Source organism: Microtus oregoni, unplaced genomic scaffold (genome assembly GCF_018167655.1).
Source record: "Microtus oregoni isolate MIOR12 unplaced genomic scaffold, Mior012 000017F_ref0000208, whole genome shotgun sequence".
NCBI classification, from domain to species: Eukaryota; Metazoa; Chordata; class Mammalia; order Rodentia; family Cricetidae; genus Microtus; species Microtus oregoni.
Window position 1 is genome coordinate 19180217 of NW_024543076.1, and position 21247 is coordinate 19201463.

The following is a 21247-nucleotide window of genomic DNA, read 5'->3' on the forward strand; positions in this document are numbered from 1 at the left end:
CACCCAGATTTTAACTCACAAACCTATGAACACCTCATTTTCGATAAAGGAGCTAAAAGTATACAATGGAAGAAAGTAATCGTTTTCAACAAATGGTGCTGGCGCAACTGGATGTCAACCTGTAGAAGATTGAAAATAAACCCATATCTATCACCATGCACAAAACTCAAGTCCAAATGGATTAAAGACCTCAATATCAGCCTGAACACACTGAACCTGATAGAAGAGAAAGTGAGAAGTACCCTACAACAGATGGGCACAAGAGATCGCTTCCTATGTATAACCCCAGCAGCACAGACATTAAGAGAAACATTGAATAAATGGGACCTACTAACACTGAGAAGCTTCTGTAAAGCAAAGGACACTGTCACTAAGACAAAAAGGCAACCTACTGACTGGGAGAATCTTCACCAACGCCGCAACAGACACAGGTCTGATCTCCAAAATATATAGAGAACTCAAGAAACTAGACTTTAAAATGCTAATTAACTCAATTAAAAAATGGGGCACTGAACTGAACAGAGAATTCTCAACAGAAGAAGTTCAAATGGCCATTAGACACTTAAAGTCATGCTCAACTTCCTTAGCAATCAGGGAAATGCAAATCAAAACAACTTTGAGATATCATCTTACACCTGTCAGAATGGGAAAAGTCAAAAACACCAATGATAGCGTTTGCTGGAGAGGCTGTGGAGGAAGGGGTACCCTCATCCATTGCTGGTGGGAATGCAATCTTGTGCAACCACTGTGGAAATCAGTGTTTCGGTTTCTCAGGAAATTCGGGATCAACCTACCCCTGGACCCAGCAATACCACTCTTGAGAAAAGCATTTGTTCAACTATGTTAATAGCAGTATTATTTGTAATAGCCAGATCCTTGAAACAACCTAGATGCCCTTCAATGGAAGAATGGATGAAGAAAGTATGGAATATGTACACATTAGAGTACTACGCTGCGGTAAAAAACAATGACTTCTCAAATTTTGCATGCAAATGGATGGAAATAGAAAACAGTATCCTGAGTGAGGTATCCCAGACCCAAAAAGATGAACATGGGATGCACTCACTCATAATTGGTTTCTAGCCATAAATAAGGGTCACGAAGACTACAATTGGTAAACCAAAGAAGCTAAATGAGAAGGTGAATCCAAGGAAAAATATATAGTTATCCTCTTGGCTATGGGAAGTAGACAAAATTGCCGGGGAGAAAATTGGGATCTTGGGGGTGGGGTGGGATGGGGGTAAGAGGAGATGGGGAGAGAAAAGTGAGAAGGGAACGAGGGGGGGGAACTTGGGGAAACAGGAGGATTGGGATAAAGAAAGGTTGGACAGGGGAGCACTGAAGCACAATTCTTAGTTAAGGGAGCCACCTTAGGGTTGGCAAGAGACTTGACCCTAGAGTGGCTCCCAGGAGCCCATGGTGATGTCCCCAGTTAGTCCCTTGGGCAGCTGAGGATAGGGAACCTGACATGACCCTATCCTATAGCAATACTGACGAATATCTTGCATATCATCATAGAACCTTCATCTGGTGATGGATGGAGATAGAGACAGAGACCCACACTGGAGCACTGGACTGAGCTCCCAAGTCCCAATGAGGAGCGGAAGGAGGGAGAAGATGAGCAAGGAAGTCAGGACCACGAGGGGTGCACTCACCCACTGAGACAATGGGGCTGATCTATTGGGAGCTCACCAAGGCCAGCTGGATTGTGACTGAGAAAGCATGGGATAAAACCGGAATCTCTGAACATGGCGAACAATGAGGGCTGATGAGAAGCCAAGGACAATGGCACGGGGTTTTGACCCTATTTCATGTTCTGACTTTGTGGGAGCCTAACCAGTTTGGATGTTCACCTTCCTAGACATGGACGAAGCGGGGAGGATCTTGGACTTTCCACAGGGCAGGGAACCCTGACTGCTCTTTGGACTGGAGAGGGAGGGGAAGAGGAGTGGGGGGGAGGGGGAGTAGGGTGGGAGGAGGGGGAGGAAAATGGGAGGCTGGGAGGAGGCTGATACTTTTTTTCCTTTTCTCAATAAAAAAAAATAAAATAAAAAAGGTACAAAATAAAAATAGTTATTTCTAAATAAAAAAAAAAGAAAAGGTAGTATTTACCTTTAGTAAGAAGCAAGACCATGTTCGGTGTTATTATTTTTTATAGAAATTAATAAATTTAGACTGTAGAAGAAGCTTAGTGGGCACCATGCTCATAGTATTAGCATGAGGACCTGACTTTGGAGCTCCAAAATTCATGTGAGTCAGACTTAGCAATGAAATTCTAAAACTCATATGATAGGAGGGTGTAGGAAGGTGGATCCTCGAGCTTTCTGGCCAGCCATGGTAGGTAAAGTGTTGAGTGCCAGGCTCCGTAAGATATCCTATATCAGAAAATACTGAAGCGAACTGCAATGGTACCTGACATCTACCTCTGGCTCCCTTCCTGCCTAAAGGGAAGCATGCCCACACACTTGTGCACATGCACTTACGAAAATGCAATTTAAAAAAGAAAATCTTCCCTAAAGTGTTAGGTAAAAATATAAAAATGCACCATGAGTGCTATCTTTAACAAATTAAATGGAAAAGAAGAAGAAAGGTTTGGCTGTTTCTTCTTTTTTTCCTTTTCCAACTTGACAACAACATTTACAGCTTATTACTATGTCTCCATTTTCCTTGTGGAGACTGTGAAGATGGGAAAGGACACAGAACAGAATCACATATTTTACAGCTTTCTATGTGATGCTCTATTGTTTCGTATGGGGCAAAGACAAGTTCCAAAAGACCTGATCAGTAGATCGATTTAGTTATCTGTTACTTACTTTAAAATTCCCTTACTATTTTTCATAGTTACAAAATATCCAAATCTCTGTGTAGTATGAGAGTTAGTTTGTCTTTGTTGTCTTGAAATGAACCGCCACTTATTTATGCAAAGATAATACTGTATTTTTGAAATTTTACAAACTTACATAGGAAGATGATTTGATACTTTAACATAACTAAATATTTTAGACTATGTCCTTAGTTACAAAGTGAAAATCTAATTTATATAGTTCTCAATAAAAATGAGCTTAGAATGATCCAATATTAAAATGATCAATAATGAATTATCTTCTCATATTAATTATCCCAAGAACCAGTAAATGAAGATCTCCATAAACATAACTTATCTATAAATGAACACACACACAAGGACACTAACTAGAGTTTTCATTTTGTTTATTCCAATGCCAGAAATATAAACACGAAAACTCCCAACAGTGATTTTTTTTTATTTACTAGTTGTTAATAACACAGGATAAAACTACAGTTGATACTCAGTTTTATTACTGAAAAGTCAGTGCATAATAGATGAAACTGATTGTTTCCTGTTTTCTAAGTTACTTCTTAAACATTTACATTTACAGTATGCTCTACAAAATACAGCGTTGGTTCTTGTCATACATCATTAGAAGACTGTCTTATTATGGTGAACCTGATGACAGTAAAGGTCTATTGGACTTTACGAGTAAGTTTGATCAGTCTGTGTTGTAGCAAACCTGAAAGTTTCTATACAGCAAAAACAAGCAAAACATTTCTATGATGGGATAGTTCAAATAATGGTACATAATGTCTGCATCTTTCTCATCTTACAAGGAATTAATACCCAATATGTGGAGATAATTTACAAAGTCCAATAACAATATAAATAATTCACCAAACCAAATTAAAAAGACCCAATTAGATATTTCCCAAAAGAAATATAAATAGACCTAAGATATATAGGAAAATGTACAACATCACTAACTGTCAAGGGCATATATATCATAACCAGAAGCCAGTAGCTCACTGAACGATGTCAGAAAGCAGAAGAAAGTAATAGTGAGAATGTGGAAAAAATAACACCTTACACATATGATGTCAATATAAATTAGTACATTCATTACAGAAAATGACGAAGATTCCTTAAAAATTAAAAACTTAGAAGGTGCGAGAGATGATTCAACAATAAAGTGTACTTGCTGAACTTCCAGAGGAGCAAAAATAAACTTCAGCTCCAGTGGATCTAATTTTCTCTTCTTCTCCACAAGCACCTGCACACAAGGATACATAAAAATTTTTAAAAAAGATTTTAATTAAAAATTTTCCACTCTATGGTCCAACACTTTCACTACAGTGTTCATATTCAAATGAAATTAAATCTGTCTGTCATTGAAACATGCTCACCCTTGATCCTTGAGTAGTGTTCACAATAACCAATGAACTAAAACATTCATCTACAAACTGAAGAACATGATGTATTGGTATGTATAAAGGCTCTACATATTCATACATAATGTTTAATGCCAGACTTTTCCTGGGGAGATGCAACACAGATGCAACACATCCAAACACATACACACGCACACACACACACACACACACACACAAACACATGCACATACACACACACACAAACACATACACATACACACACACACAAACACATGCACATACACACACACAAACACATGCACATACACACACACACATACACAAACACATACACACACACACACACACACACACACACACACCATAGAAAGATAGTCCATAATAGATCAAAGTAAATGATTGCAGAAAAGTCCAACTCAGTGACCCATTGAGTTTTTCCTGGGGTTACTAACAGGAGTGTGGTGGGTAGGGGTTAGCGGGAACAAGGATGGCTTTTTAAAGGCAGATGGCCCAGCCCACATGGTGATAATTCATCCCTGAACTCTGAGGTAGGCATTTGGTGGAGACATCCTATTTAGAGCACTGTGTTCCATGTCACTTTTTCTGTGCAATGTCTGCCTGTGGGTTTCTGTTTTCATTTCCATCTGCCACAAGAAGAAGCCTCTCTGATATTGGTTGAATAAGACATTGGTTTATGCGTATTGCAGGCCATCATTAGGAGTCATTTTTTGTTACTTTAACCTATTTTTTTCTTCACCAGTAGTTTGGTTTTACTGTAGGTGTCTGAGCTATCTATCTTCTGGTTCTTGGTCACCTAAGCAGTGCCAGGAATGGATTCCATTTCATGGACTGAGTTTTAAGTCAAATCAGACACTGCCTGGTTACTCACACAAGCTTTGTGCCACCATTACCCTAGCATATATTGCAACAGGACAAATTGTAGATCAAAGGTTCTGTGGCTGTGTTGGTGTTTGTATTTGGTAGCCTGCACTGCACTTTTCCACATCATAGACGCTTAAACATAAGCACCAGTTTGACCTCACAGGTTCAGTGATTTTTATGGGGATTGTCTTCAGCAGTAGTGCATTGCTATTATTTCTTGAAAGGGAGCATACTGGTCACAATTAAAAGTGAAATATGTGTAAACACGCATGTATTTAGCAGTTACTTTGAAAATAAATAGTCTTATGTTGTTACATAGCTTATGATGATTTTAGTATAGTAAATTCAATATTGTTTTTCTTTATAAGTGGCCACTGAGTACTGCGTGACTATAAACTGACTCATTCCTCTCTTTTCTAAGATGACTTCACACATACGCAGCTTTAGAAATGTGTTTCATTTTTAGGAAAATATCTCAGATTTTAAATTTACAAGTCTACCTCTCATGTAGCCAATTAGGTCTTAAAATACCTACTCCTTTATGGTCGCTAAAATCGTGTACTTTTCCCTAGTAAGCACCAAAGAGAGAAGAGAAGGGAAAATAGCATAGAGTCCTTCACTTTAAAATCAGCTGTTTGTTAGTGATACATATCATGTCCTGTGTAGGATATACCACAAGGACAAAAGTTCATCTGCTTGTAATGATGAGCTTATTGGATAAGTCAACAGGGAAGTAATAACAGAGAACCCCAAGTCTGGGAGCAGCCTTCCACTGAGGGATTGAGGCATCACAGATAAACAGAGCAGTCACAACCATAGGCAGTTCTCTCACCTGGTGCTGCAGGCAGAAGATGGCTCAAGAGTCTTGGAGGAAATCATAAAATCTACTGAGGCAATTGAATTGTCTGCTAAATGTCGGGACACTGTCTACAACAGTGTTATGAGAAGGAAATGGATTTCAAGCTCCTTTGCAACAGTCTAAAATGCATGCTTTCCTACTGTTCCCGTGTGTTTCCAACCTCAAGAGCTTGCAGGAAACTGTTCTTCAGATTCTAAGGGTAGAATCCAGCACTTCAGTACTCTGTACTATTTCTTGCTTTGGTACATAGGTTTATTTTGAAAAAATTTAGTGATTTAATAATGTGATGACCCTGTAGAGTTATCTAGAAACTGTAGTTATGCTATTATGTAAGTGTATCTGTGCTGTAGGCAATTTTATTTGTTTATTGAATATCTATTTATTGAAGAAGAAGTAAGACCCTACGTAAGTTGAGGTATGGATCACCAACTCCAAAGCACAGTCTTGAAAAGTGTTCCCAGTACTGTGTAGGAGGATATAAGACCACAAGGAAAAAAGTTCATCTGCTTGTAATGGTGAGCATATTGGATAAGTCAACAGAAGATACTAAGTGACATGAAAATGATCGATATTTTCTAAAAGACACTCAGCATGTTCAGCAAAAAACATATTATTTTGTGTATATATGATCCCTATTAGCACTGAAACTGTATTTCTGACCAATTCAGTTTGCTCTGTCAATTAAGTAGAAGAACTAAAAATGCATTTATTCGGTTGATTTCTTTTTTTTTTTTAGAGTTGTGAAATTTGTTTTCTTTTTTTTAACTTTCTTTTTGTTTTATTGAGAAAAAAACAATTTCCGCCTCCTCCCAGCCTCCCACCCCCCCACTCCTCTCCCCGTTCCCCTACTCCTCTCCCTCTCCCCCCACTCCTCTCCCCCTCCCTCTCAAGTCTGAAGAGCAGTCAGGGTTCCTTGCCCTGTGGAAAGTCCAAAGTCCCCCCCCCCCATCCTGGTCTAGGAAGGTGAAAATCCAAACTGGCTAGGCTCCCACACAGCCAGAACATGAAGTAGGATCAAAACCCAGTGCCATTGTCCTTGGCTTCTCAGCAGCCCTCATTGTCCGCCATATTCAGAGAGTCCGGTTTTATCCCCTGTTTTTTCAGTCACAGTCCAGCTGGCCATTTCTAAGCCATCCTGTGAGTTCATAATACTTTACTTCAGCTGGTTATTGAAGCACTTTAGAAACAAGTTAAATACAGGGTGCTCTGCCACAACAGAGCCCTCTTGAAAATGTTTATTACTACCTTACTTCATAATTGGCAAGATACTAATGTTACTTAACATTCTGAAGCTCAAATTCTGCATATCACCCTGTGGACATATCTTTTCCTTATTAGTAGTTGTGCTGCATTAGCTAAATTCAGCATGTCACACTTCACGGCACTCCAATTTTATCCCTTTTTATTTTATTTCTAGTTTCTCTCTAAATTGAAAAACTTCTGAATCTGTTATCATTAAATTATCATCTGGTTTTCTGGGGCTGGAGTCATAGCTCAGTGGTTCTCAGCATTTTCTCTTCTTCCAAACAACCTGAGTTCTGTTCCCTGTACCTACAGGATAGCTCAAAATATTTGTAAATCCAGGTCTGGGAACTCAGATGGCCGCTGTTGGCTTCCACAGATACAAGGAATGCAATGTTCTAATTTGCAAACATTTATCCATATAAAATAAAGAAATCTTTTAAAAAAATCTTCAAAACTGCGAGATGCTTTTTCTTGATGATGCTTATACGGTATCTCTGCATCTCCCTGGGAACTATGCTTATTCTTAGGAAACTTCTCCCAAGCCAAAAAGGAAAAGCTGCTTAGTTACACTGTATGCGTGACTCATATGTGAGTTTGGGATTCAAATGCCATTGACCCATTAAGAAGCAGCAGTTTTCCAAATGCTGCCACAATCCCTTTTCTGCTTTCTTTTTCTCAATCATTCACAATTTGTTTTATTTTTATTTTGTTTTGACTTTTATTTATTTTTTCACATATAATATATTAAATCATATAATTTTCCCTCCCCAACTCCTCCAAAAGCATCCTTCACTCCCTGATTACCCAAATCTATGCTCTCTCTCTCTTGCTCTCTCTCTCTCTCTCCTTCTCTGCATGTTTCAAAAGAAAGCATAAGACAAACACACAGAGACACTCAGTAACCAATAAGACAAAAAATACAAAAAAAAAAAAGAAACATGAAGCACACAAAAAACCGTACAGTCCTTTTCTGTCGACCAAGTGTCCCTGGTTGTGGGCCTGTCCTGGGGTCTGATTGATATACCCAGGCTTGAAAACTTTGGCATAGGAAAGGACTTTTTCAGTCGGACAGTGATAGCTCAGGCAGTAATTCCAACAGTTAGTAAAATTGCTAAGAGTAATCTCCCTGGGAAAGAGTATTTCCCATTTCTTCTGTATTTGTGTGTGTGTGTGTGTGTGTAGCAACAATTAATGATAAAAATGCCTGGCCACTAGTTATAAAGAGAGGAAGAGGAATATACTAGAGGATGGAGAAAAAGGAAAGGGAAGAGAATAGGGAATTACATTAATTTAAAGAATTTAAAAGCAGAATCTCAAGAAATGGAAGACAATAGAACAGGGAAAAATTTCCAGTTATATATTTAGGTTGGAAAAGAACCCAAAAGACTGAACCAGAAAAAAATTTAAATGAGGTATTGAACAAAAATTCTCAAAAGAAGAAATACAAATAGCTGAGAAACATTTTTTTTTAATTTATTTATTTATTAAGGATTTCTGCCTCGTCCCTGCAACCGCTTCCCATTTCCCTCCCCCTCCCCCGATCAAGTCCCCCTCCCTCATCTGCTCGAAGAGCAATCAGGGTTCCCTGACCTGTGGGAAGCCCAAGGACTGCCCACCTCTATCCAGGTCTCTTAAGGTGAGCATTCAAACTGCCTAGGCTCCCACAAAGCCAGTACGTGCAGTAGGATCAAAAACCCACTGCAATTGTTCTTGAATTCTCAGTATTCCTCATTGTCTGCTATGAGAAACATTTTTTAAAATGTTTCTTATCCTTAACCATCAGGAACATACAAATTAACACTTCTTTGGTATTTCATCATACTCCAGTCTGAATGCCAAAGATTAATAAAACAAACAACAACACATGTTAGTGAAGATGAGGATGCAGAGAAATGGGAACTCTCGTCTATTGCTGGTGCAAGTGCAAACTGGTACAGCCACTATGGAACTCAAAAAGATGAAACTTGATCTATTCAATTAGTTTTATTAACAGCATGAATTCCTCGGCCCTCAGATTTCCCCAGGTATCTACAGGTATCTTATTTAATTTTGCAGTACATAAGACATATGCTTGCTTGATTTTAAAGACTTGATATAAAAACTGCTCCCCAAGATTATTTGACACAGTTTCTACAAATGTTTTCACTTCAATGAACAAAAAAGTATCTTATCTAGATATATTCAAGACTTTTAAATACCTATATCCACATACCTCTCATTTCTATGATATTTTACACGTATTTCATTTTGGCCTCTTCTATATCCACACTTAATTCAGTTGTCTTTGCATCCCACACTGGCCATTATTCTTGCCAACACCATTCTTGCTGTATTTCACAAGAGGCTGATAATTCTCTTTTTAATGTTGGAGCTCTCAAGGCTATGGTGAAACACTGCAGGTAAGAACCTAGCTCTCATTACCCAGGCTTGCTCTCACTTTCATCTAGCACATTCTCTGAACCCTTTCCAAATGCCATCTCTCCTGCTATCTGATCTCTGCCACAGCCACTGTACCCAAGAAACAGCCTTGCCAGTAGCAAGGGTCTGCAATTCCTTTCTCAGGCACAAACCCTGACAGAGATGTGACCACTTAACTGGGAGAAAGGGCAAGCACAGGAAACACCCAAGAGAATGCCCTCAGGGCAAAACAAGACCAGAAGGCCTGGGAAGTTTGGGAGAAGGTACTCAGATAAAGGATAAAAGAGACTATGTGCTGAAGCTTTGCTTGCAGAGCTGTATTTAGTAGCCAATTAAACACATATCAACAGTAGGGGAAAGATTAAAATTATCCAGTCTTGAACTGAACTCAGAGTGGTGTGTCTCTGTCTACTATTTCCTTCCTTTCTAGTTCTCCATCTTGCCCATGCTGTGCTGGTCACTCCCTGCCCAATCTTTAGGGGTAACATCTTCATATGTAATAAACAGGAATTCAGGTCACCCTTTTTATTTCTCCAAAGGCACTAATAGTTAGCAAATCATCACTTTTATTCTTCATCCTTGAGAAAAGAGACATGAGAGCCTGTGTTTAAATCTCACTGACAGGTTCTTCATCAAGGATATAGAGATAATAACAATAGCTCCTTCAAAAGATAATTTCAGGGATTAAGATGATTGGTGTTTCTAAATGATTCAGAATATTGCTTAAGTAGTAATAGACACTACAGTGGTCTCGAATTTCTGTTCTCCTTTCTACTTTAAGTCCCACAAAAATACAAACATTTGATAAAACTAGATCAAATTGAATTTCCAGTTGTTGCTTACAAAATGTTCAAGCTCATGTATACAGGTTGTCCTGCCAATTTTTATGCTTTTCTATTTTACATGCACATATAAAACATGTTTTGCTAAAAATTTCAGGGGATATTTAGTTATTTCTATAAATTCCACCATACAAAGCAATGACACACTTGACAGTAAGAGAATATTTCAAACTGAAAAATGTACAAATTTATGAGAAATTTTGGCCCATGCAATAAAATACTATAATGTCTATTATAATAAAAATGCAAATATTTATTAAGCTAATGGTTCATCAAGAAATAAGAATTTAATCATGACCAATATATCACTCAAATACCAGCCTTTCCCAATGAATCTTTAATGTAATAAAACAGTAATAGGTGTTTGTATAAATAGTTTATCACAGTTTATTCTTGTCTAACATGTTAAAGATTGATTATTCTTTTAAGATGAGCAACATTTTCTCAAATACATTAAAACATTTTTCTTGTACTAGATTCTTCTTTGGGCGATTCTGGCCTAAAAAATGTTAATATACCAAATTGAAATATATATTTGATTCAGAAAAGGAAGGTATTAAAAGTGAGATATAAGTGCCTAGAAGGAATACACTAAGAAATATTTTAATGTCTTAAACCTCATATTTTCTCATCAATCAAATGGTCTAAACTGAAACAATTGTAAGAGCTAGAAGTATAATCATTACCACATTGTTTTGTTGCTAAATCATTGTAGACATTGAAAATTTTTATGAATTATTTCATTCAGTAATTTAGTTACTACAATAAAACTAAATTAATCAGGAAAGCATAACTAGTCACATTGAACAAGGAAGTTCCTCTTCACAACGGAAGAGTATAACTTGTAGCCTGGTTTTCAATAAATAAAAATGCAAAATGCTAATGACCACTAAACACCGAGATGCTAAGTCTTAATTAGGACTAACTTAGAATTGTATTACTATTATATCCTAGGCAAAAAAAAAGTTAAGAACAAAGCAAATAGACAGTAAAAACCAAGGCAACTCTTAGATGAAGACAAAGACAGGCATATGTTGGATAAAACATTGACTTAAATAAATCTTGTTAAAAAAGCAGGACAAAGTATACTTACATTTTGAAGAAACTTGGAAAGGAGAATGTGTGTGACACTAATCTGGAGAGACAAAAATGAGCATCTACTTACTGTGGACAGGGAAACAACAGATTAAAGTGAAGATACCACCAAAGTTCAACTTGGCAAATTGATGAATTTATTGATATTACTTACTGGAATGTGGAAGGGGTTATTCCAAAAAAAATAAATTGACTCAAGGACAACATTTCTAACTTGTAACAGAACTGTGTCTAAATAGTGTTAAATGCTCTTTAGTTTGAAAATAATTAGAGAATATGAATAAAGATTCAGTTGATTTGGGAATTATACAGAAGTGAAATTATAAGAGACCAGATCTCCTTTTAAAATAACTTCTAAATAAATCTATACTAATTTTACTTGAACATCCTAACCTGAATGGTGTTCCTAATACACATCAAAATGACACTTGGTAGCATGTGAATTTCATTAGTTGGTTGTCTACTACGTAACATTATATGACAAATCCATTATCTAGAAACAAGAAAGTGAAAGAATGAGAAAGATAATTCAATGGACATCGGTATATAAGTGTTTAGGAACAAGGTGGATGAATAATTGTTTGTGAAGTACATGCTTAAAAGCCACAATTCTATCTAGACAGTGGTAATTATCAAAAGCAAGTGACTTGGCCATCTACTGCAATGTATCTCTGCAATCTGAAGAGAATTATGATGATGGTAGAAATGAAGATATAGAAATATTTAAATTTTGAAAAATTATTTAGTCAGCTGCCTTAATATTCATGAATTATCATAATTTTTATTACCTCATACTAATATTTGTGCAATAAACTGTGATTAAATCAGCTCTAATGTAATCTAGGTTATCTTTACTATTTAGGTTCAATACCAGCTGCCTTAATATCAATCAAGGCAAATGTATAAGCAAAAATTAATATGAATTTGAGATTAATACTCATCATCATATTGAATTTGCATGATGGATATTAAATTGCTAATCTATTTTAGAAGGGATCATAAATGTGAAGTTATTTTTAACAACTTAGAAATACTTTATAAAATAAACTATTCAAATATTAAAACCAAAAACATAGTCATGATGCATATTTAAGTATTTCTCCAAAAATATCTCCACCTGGGAGGGCTTGGCAGGAAAATGAGGATGGTGTTCAAGGTCCTCTTCAACTGCAAAGTGATCTCAATGTCAAGCAGATCTATATGAGACCCACTCCCAAGTAAATACATACACAAAACCTAACACAACTCTTAAAACCATGACTAAATATTTGTTCATATTATATGCGAAAGAAACTGTTCTATAAAATCTGTTAAGGACACTCTTCCAAAAAGTACTCATTTATCTGGGTTCAGGAGTTGGTGTTGCAGTCAAGAGTGCTTACTGCTCTTGCAGAGGACCAACGTTGAGTTCCCATAAGTCAAACCGAGCAGCATACATACAACTGCTTCAAACTCCAGGGATTGTCTGATGCCTCAGGTTTCCACAACGTACATAATGCACTCACACGTACATGCCCCCAGACAAACACATACAGACACATTAAATTTAAAATAAAATAATAAAATAGAAATTGCTTATCAAACATCAGTAGTACTTAATATCTCCACAATGAGGCAGCACCCTCCAAGAAATTCAAATTCTGAATAAAATTCCCCATACATAGCAAGTCATAACACTTTTATCACAATGTACATGGAGTGGTGATATGAATGTTTAAAAAAACTAGAAATAACTGAATTACAATAGAATAGTTAAAGTACCTCCCAAAGGCTAGGATTAAAGTCCTATGCCACCATGCTCAGCTAATATTTCTCAAACTTGTATCTAGATACTTTAAGCCATAAATTAGCACTAAGGTACATTTTTATAAGAGGAGTGATTGTAGGAGTCTTATTGTTAAAAAATTTTATTGTTTGTTAGAGATAACCAAATATCCTAACATTTAATATTAAAGTATTTTATTTATTGTGAATTTAAATGTCAGTATAGTTATACATAAAACATAGCATATATATTTTTGAGTGGCCAACATTTATTTATTAATGTGGCTATACAGTGATTTGTTTAAGCATGATTATAAATTTGTGAAATGAAGACCACAGGAAAATAAATACTGGGATTAATTGGTAGTTTTACTAAATATATTTATACTTTTCAAGAATATAATGACATGTCTGTGTCATGCATCAACTCATAGCAGTAGTATGGTTACCTGCATAAGAGAGGCACAAGAACAAGCCAATTAGTACTTCAGCATGCTGTCCCAATCGTGCCCCATCCCCGCAAGAAGTCTTGCCTGATCACTGGATATGGCAGTTCAGGATATGTATCCTCTATCGAGGAGTCTTATCTGTTTTCATCTTATAGATTCCTATGTGTTTCCCTTGCACCAGGTTTCTACCTGGCCTGGAAATGCCTTCTCTTTCCAGTTTTCTCTTTCAGTACTCTTTCCCCTCCATTCCCCACCCCAATCTAATCCCTCATATTACCATCCCCAACCCCTACTTGCCCTAGTCCGTCCACCCATGAAATTTTTTCTATTTTACTTTCCCAGGAAGATCTAACAGTCACAACTTGAGCTCTCCTCATTAACTAGCCACTCTGGATTTGTGGACTGTAGCATGCCACATAACCTTCAACCTACATTCTGTCCTGCCTATGTGATGTGCTGAGGTAAGGTTGGCACAGACATTGAGGGCAGGGCCCAGCAATGATTGGTACAGCTTTTGACTCATGCCACAAAAGTCAGCCCTCACCTAACGCTACCTGGAACACCAGAACTCAAAGACTGGATGGCCCAGAGACCTAAGATAGGACCAAACATGACAGGAGAACAAAAAAAAAATACAATGTACCAATGTATAACAATATTCTGCTATGCTCATCGATTGATGCCTAGCCCAATTGTCATCTGAGAGGTTTCATGCAACAACATATGAAAACAGATGCAGAAATCCACAGCCTAAAATTAGCCAGAGCTTAGGGAATCCTGCTGAAGAGTGAGAGTGAAGGGAGAGAGAGCCAGAGAGGTCAAGGACATCACAAAAGAATCCACAGAAAAATCTAGGTAAACGAATAGAGACTAGAGAATCAAGCATAACCAGCAGAATACAAGCGATAGAAGAAAGAATCTCAGATTCTGAGGATAACACAGAGAAAATAAATGCTCTGATCAAAGAAAACAGCAAGTCCAACAAACTCTCATCACAAAACATTCAGGAAATATGGGACACAATAAAAAGACCAAACCTCCAGTGTGGGTCTCTGTCTCTGTCTCCATCCATCACCAGATGAAGGTTCTATGATGATATGCAAGATATTCGTCAGTATTGCTCTCGGATAGGGTCATTTCAGGTTCCCAATCCTCAGCTACCCAAGGAACTAACTGGGAACCTCATGTTGGGCACTTGGGAGCCCCTCTAGGGTCAAATCTCTTGCTCACCCTAAAGTGGTTCCCTTAACTAAGAATTGTGGTTCCGTGCTCCCCTATCCACCTTTCCTTTATCCCAATTCTCCTGATTCCCCAAATCCCCCCTCCTTCCCTTCTACCTTTTCTCTCCCCATCTCCCCTTACCCCCATCCCACCCCACCCCCAAGATCCTAATTTTCTCCCCGGCAATTGGGTCTACTTCCCTTAGCCAAGAGGATAACTATATGTTTTTCCTTGGGTTCACCTTCTTACTTAGCTTCTTTAGGTTCACCTCTTGTAGACTCCGTGGCCCTAATTTATGGCTAGAAACCAATTATGAGCGAGTACATCCCATGTTCATCTTTTTGGGTCTGGGACACCTCACTCAGGATAGTGTTTTCTATTTCCATCCATTTGCATGCAAAATTCGAGAAGTCATTGTTTTTTACCGCAGCGTAGTAATCTAGCGTGTATATATTCCATACTTTCTTCATCCATTCTTCCATTGAAGGGCATCTAGGTTGTTTCCAGGTTCTGGCTATTACAAATAATACTGCTATGAACATAGTTGAACAAATGCTTTTGTCATATGATAGAGCATCTCTTGGGTATATTCCCAGGAGTGGTATTGCTGGGTCCAGGGGTAAGTTGATCCCGAATTTCCTGAGAAACCGAAACACTGACTTCCACAGTGGTTGCACAAGATGGCATTCCCACCAGCAATGGATGAGGGTACCCGTTCCTCCACAGCCTCTCCAGCAAAGGTTATCCTTGGTGTTTTTGACTTTAGCCATTCTGACAGGTGTAAGATGATATCTCAAAGTTGTTTTGATTTGCATTTCCCTGATTGCTAAGGAAGTTGAGCACGACTTTAAGTGTCTTTTGGCCATTTGAACTTCCTCTGCTGAGAATTCTCTGTTCAGATCAGTGACCCATTTTTTAATTGGGTTAATTAGCATTTTAAAGTCTAGTTTCTTGAGTTCTTTATATATTTTGGAGATCAGACCTTTGTCTGTTGTGGGGTTGGTGAAGATCTTCTCCCAATCAGTAGGTTGCCTTTGTGTCTTATTGACTATGTCCTTTGCTTTACAGAAGCTTCTCAGTTTAAGTAGGTCCCATTTATTCAATGTTGCCCTTAATGTCTGTGCTTCTGGGGTTATACATAGGAAGCGATCTCCTGTGCCCAGCTCCTGTAGGGTACTTCCCACTTTCTCTTCTATCAGGTTCAGTGTGTTCGGGCTGATATTGAGGTCTTTAATCCATTTGGACTTGAGTTTTGTGCACGGTGATAGATAAGGGTCTATTTTCATTCTTCTACAAGATGACATCCAGTTGCGCCAGCACCATTTGTTGAAGATGCTTTCTTTCTTCCATTTTATACTTTTAGCTCCTTTATCGAAAATGAGGTGTTCATAGGTTTGTGGGATAAAATCCGGGTCTTCTATACGATTCCATTGTTCGACTTCTCTGTTTTTATGCCAGTACCACACTGTTTTCATTACTGTAGCTCTGTAATAGAGATTGAAGTCAGGGATGGTAATGCCTCCAGAAGATCCTTTATTGTATAGGATTGTTTTGGCTATCCTGGGTTTTTTGTTTTTCCATATAAAGTTGATTATTGTCCTCTCCAGATCTGTGAAGAATTTTGATGGGATCTTGATGGGGATTGCATTGAATCTATAAATAGCCTTTGGTAGAATTGCCATTTTTACTATGTTGATCCTCCCAATCCAAGAGCAAGGGAGGTCCATCCATTTTTTGGTATCCTCTTCAATTTCTTTCTTCAATGCCTTAAAGTTCTTGTCAAATAGATCTTTCACTTCCTTGGTTAGATGTACCCCAAGATATTTTATGCTGTTTTTGGCTATTGTGAATGATGAAGCTTCTCTGATTTCCCTCCCTGCTTCCATATCCTTTGTGTATAAGAAGGCGACTGATTTTTTGGAGTTGATCTTGTATCCTGCCACATTACTAAAGCTGTTTATCAGCTGTAGGAGTTCTTTGGTAGAATTTTTGGGGTCGCTTATGTACACTATCATATCATCTGCAAATAACGAAAGTTTAACTTCTTCCTTTCCAATTCGAATCCCCTTGATTCCATTATGTTGTCTTATTGCTATTGCTAGAACTTCAAGCACTATATTGAAGAGGTATGGGGAGAGTTGACAGCCTTGTCGTGTTCCTGAGTTAAGTGGGATGGCTTTGAGTTTCTCTCCGTTTAATTTGATGTTAGCTGTCGGCTTGCTGTATATAGCTTTTATTATATTTAGGTATGACCCTTGTATCCCTAATCTCTCCAAGACTTTTAACATAAATGGATGTTGACTGAGCTCCCAAGGTCCCAATGAGGAGCAGAAGGAGGGAGAACATGAGCAAAGAAGTCGGGACCACGAGGCGTGCACCCACCCACTGAGACAGTGGAGCTGATCTACTGGGAGCTCACCAAGGCCAGCTGGACTGTGATCGAAAAAGCATGGGATAAAACCGGACTCTCTGAACATGGCGAACAATGAGGGCTAATGAGACGCCAAGGACAATGGCACGGGGTTTTGATCCTACTTAATGTGCTGGCTCTGTGGAAGCCTAGCCAGTTTGGATGTTCACCTTCCTAGATATGGACGGAGGGGGGAGGACCTAGGACTTACCACAGGGCAGGGAACCTGGACTGCTCTGTGGACTGGAGAGGGAGGGGGAGAGGAGTGGGGGGAGGGGTAGAAGGGTGGGAGGAGGGGGAGAAGGGTGGGAGGAGGGGGAGGGAAATGGGAGGCTGGGAGGAGGTGGAAACTTGTTTTTTGTTTATGTTTTTTTTTCTTCTTTTCTTAATAAAAAAAATTATTAAAAAAAAAAAAGACCAAACCTAAGAATAATTGGAGTAGAAGAAGGAGAAGAAGTGCAGCTCAACGGTACAGAAAATATACTTAATAAAATTATAGAAGAAAACTTTCCCAAGCTGAAGACAGATGTACCTATGAAAGTTCAAGAAGCATACAGAACACCAAATAGGCTGGATCAAAAGAAAACATCCCCTCGCCATATAATAATCAAAACACAAAATGTACAGAATAAAGAAAGAATATTAAGAGCCGCAAAGGAAAAAGGCCAAGTTACTTATAAAGGTAAACCTATCAGACTTACACCTGACTTCTCTATGGAAACCATGAAAGCCAGAAGGTCCTGGATAGATGTACTGCAAAAACTAAGAGACCACGGATGCAAGCCCAGACTACTATATCCAGCCAAACTTTCGTTCACTATAAATGGAGAAAACAAAATTTTCCAGGATAAAAACAAATTTAAACAATACGTAGCCACAAACCCAGCCTTACAGAAAATAATAGAAGGAAAATCACTAACCAAGGAGTCCAACAATGACCACAATAACTCAGTCATCTAGAGACCCTTCACCAGCGCAAATCAAAGAAGGAAAACAAACAAACCCTACTACGAAAAAAGTGACCGGAGTTAACAACCACTGGTCATTAATATCGCTTAATATCAATGGGCTCAACTCAATTATAAAAAGTCACAGGCTAAGAGATTGGATAAGAAAACAGGATCAAACATTCTGCTGTCTACAAGAAACACACCTCAACCACAAAGACAGGCACCTACTCAGAGTAAAGGGCTGGGAAAAGGCTTATCAAGCAAATGGACCTAAGAAGCAAGCAGGTGTGGCCATAATAATTTCTAACAAAGTCGACTTCAAACATAAATCAATCAGAAGAGATGGAGAGGGACATTTTATACTCATAACAGGAACAAATCATCAGGAAGAAGTCTCAATCCTGAATATCTATGCTCCTAATATAAAAGCACCCACGTACGTAAAAGAAACATTACTAAAACTCAAGGCTGCCATCAAACCGCACACACTAATAGTAGGAGACTTCAACACTCCTCTCTCACCAATGGACAGGTCAATCAGACAGAAACCTAACAGAGAAATTAGAGAATTAATGGAGGTAATGAAGCAAATGGACTTAACAGACATCTATAGATTATTCCACCCAAAGAGGAAAGAATATACTTTCTTCTCTGCAGCTCATGGAACCTTTTGGAAAATTGACCATATACTTGGTAACAAAGCTAACTTACACAGTTACAAAAAAATATTAGTAACCACCTGTGTCTTATCAGATCACCATGGATTAAAGTTAGAATTCAACAATAATGCTACCCCCAGAAAGCCTACAAAATCATGGAAACTGAACAGTCAACTTCTGAACCATACCTGGATAAAGGAAGAAATAAAGAAAGAAATTAAAGTCTTCCTTGAATTCAATGAAAATAAAGAAACAACATACTCGAACTTATGGGACACTATGAAAGCAGGCCTGAGAGGAAAGTTCATAGCACTAAGTGCCCACCTAAAGAAAACAGAGAAAGCACATACTGGAGACTTAACAGCCCACTTGAAAGCTCTAGAAAAAAAAGAAGCAGACTCACCTAGGAGGAGTAGAAGACTGGAAATAATCAAACTGAGGGCTGAAATCAACAAAATAGAAACACAGAAAACAATACAAAGAATCAATGAAACAAAAAGCTGGTTCCTGGAGAAAATCAACAAGATTGATAAACCCGTATCCAAACTAATCAAACGACAGAGAGAGAACACGCAAATTAATAAGATCAGAAATGAAAAGGGGGACATAACCACAGACACAGAGGAAATTCAGAGAGTCATTAGATCTTACTACAAAAGCCTGTATGCCACAAAACTGGAAAATGTAAAAGAAATGGACACTTTTTTAGATAAATACCATTTACCAAAACTAAACCAGGACCAGGTGAACAATCTAAACAGACCTGTAAGTCGCGAAGAATTAGAAGCTGTTATCAAAAACCTCCCTACCAAAAAAAGCCCAGGACCAGATGGTTTCAATGCAGAATTCTACCAGAACTTCCAAGAAGACCTAATACCTATACTCCTTAATGTATTCCACAATATAGAAACAGAAGGGTCATTACCAAATTCCTTTTATGAAGCCACAATTACTCTGATACCAAAACCACTCAAAGACTCAAGCAGGAAAGAGAACTACAGGCCAATCTCACTCATGAATATCGACGCAAAAATCCTAAACAAAATACTGGCAAATCGAATCCAAGAACACATCCGAAAAATTATCCATTATGATCAAGTAGGCTTCATTCCTCAAATGCAGGGCTGGTTCTACATACGAAAATCTATCAATGTAATCCAGCATATAAATAAACTGAAAGAAAAAAACCATATGATCATTTCATTAGATGCTGAAAAAGCATTTGACAAAATCCGACATTCATTTATGTTAAAAGTCTTGGAGAGATTAGGGATACAAGGGTCATACCTAAATATAATAAAAGCTATATACAGCAAGCCGACAGCTAACATCAAATTAAATGGAGAGAAACTCAAAGCCATCCCACTTAACTCAGGAACACGGCAAGGCTGTCCACTCTCGCCATACCTCTTCAATATAGTGCTTGATGTTCTAGCAATAGCAATAAGACAACATAATGCGATCAAGGGGATTCGAATTGGAAAGGAAGAAGTTAAACTTTCGTTATTTGCAGATGATATGATAGTGTACATAAGCGACCCCCAAAACTCCACCAAAGAACTTATACAGCTGATAAACAGCTTTAGTAATGTGGCAGGATACAAGATCAACTCCAAAAAATCAGCCGCCCTCTTATACACAAAGGATATGGAAGCAGAGAGGGAAATCAGAGAAGCTTCACCATTCACGATAGCCACAAACAGCATAAAATATCTTGGGGTAAATCTAACCAAGGAAGTGAAAGATCTATTTGATAAGAACTTTAAGGCATTGAAGAAAGAAATTGAAGAGGATACCAAAAAATGGATGGACCTCCCTTGCTCTTGGATTGGGAGGATCAACATAGTAAAAATGGCAATTCTACCAAAGGCTATTTATAGATTCAATGCAATCCCCATAAAGATCCCATCAAAATTCTTCACAGATCTGGAGAAGAAAATAATCAACTTTATATGGAAAAACAAAAAACCCAGGATAGCCAAAACAATACTATACAATAAAGGATCTTGTGGAGGCATTACCATCCCTGACTTCAAACTCTATTACAGAGCTACAGTAATGAAAACAGTGTGGTACTGGCATAAAAACAGAGAAGTCGACCAATGGAATCGTATAGAAGACCCGGATTTTATCCCACAAACCTATGAACACCTCATTTTCGATAAAGGAGCTAAAAGTATACAATGGAAGAAAGAAAGCATCTGCAACAAATGGTGCTGGCACAACTGGATGTCAACCTGTAGAAGAATGAAAATAGACCCATATTTC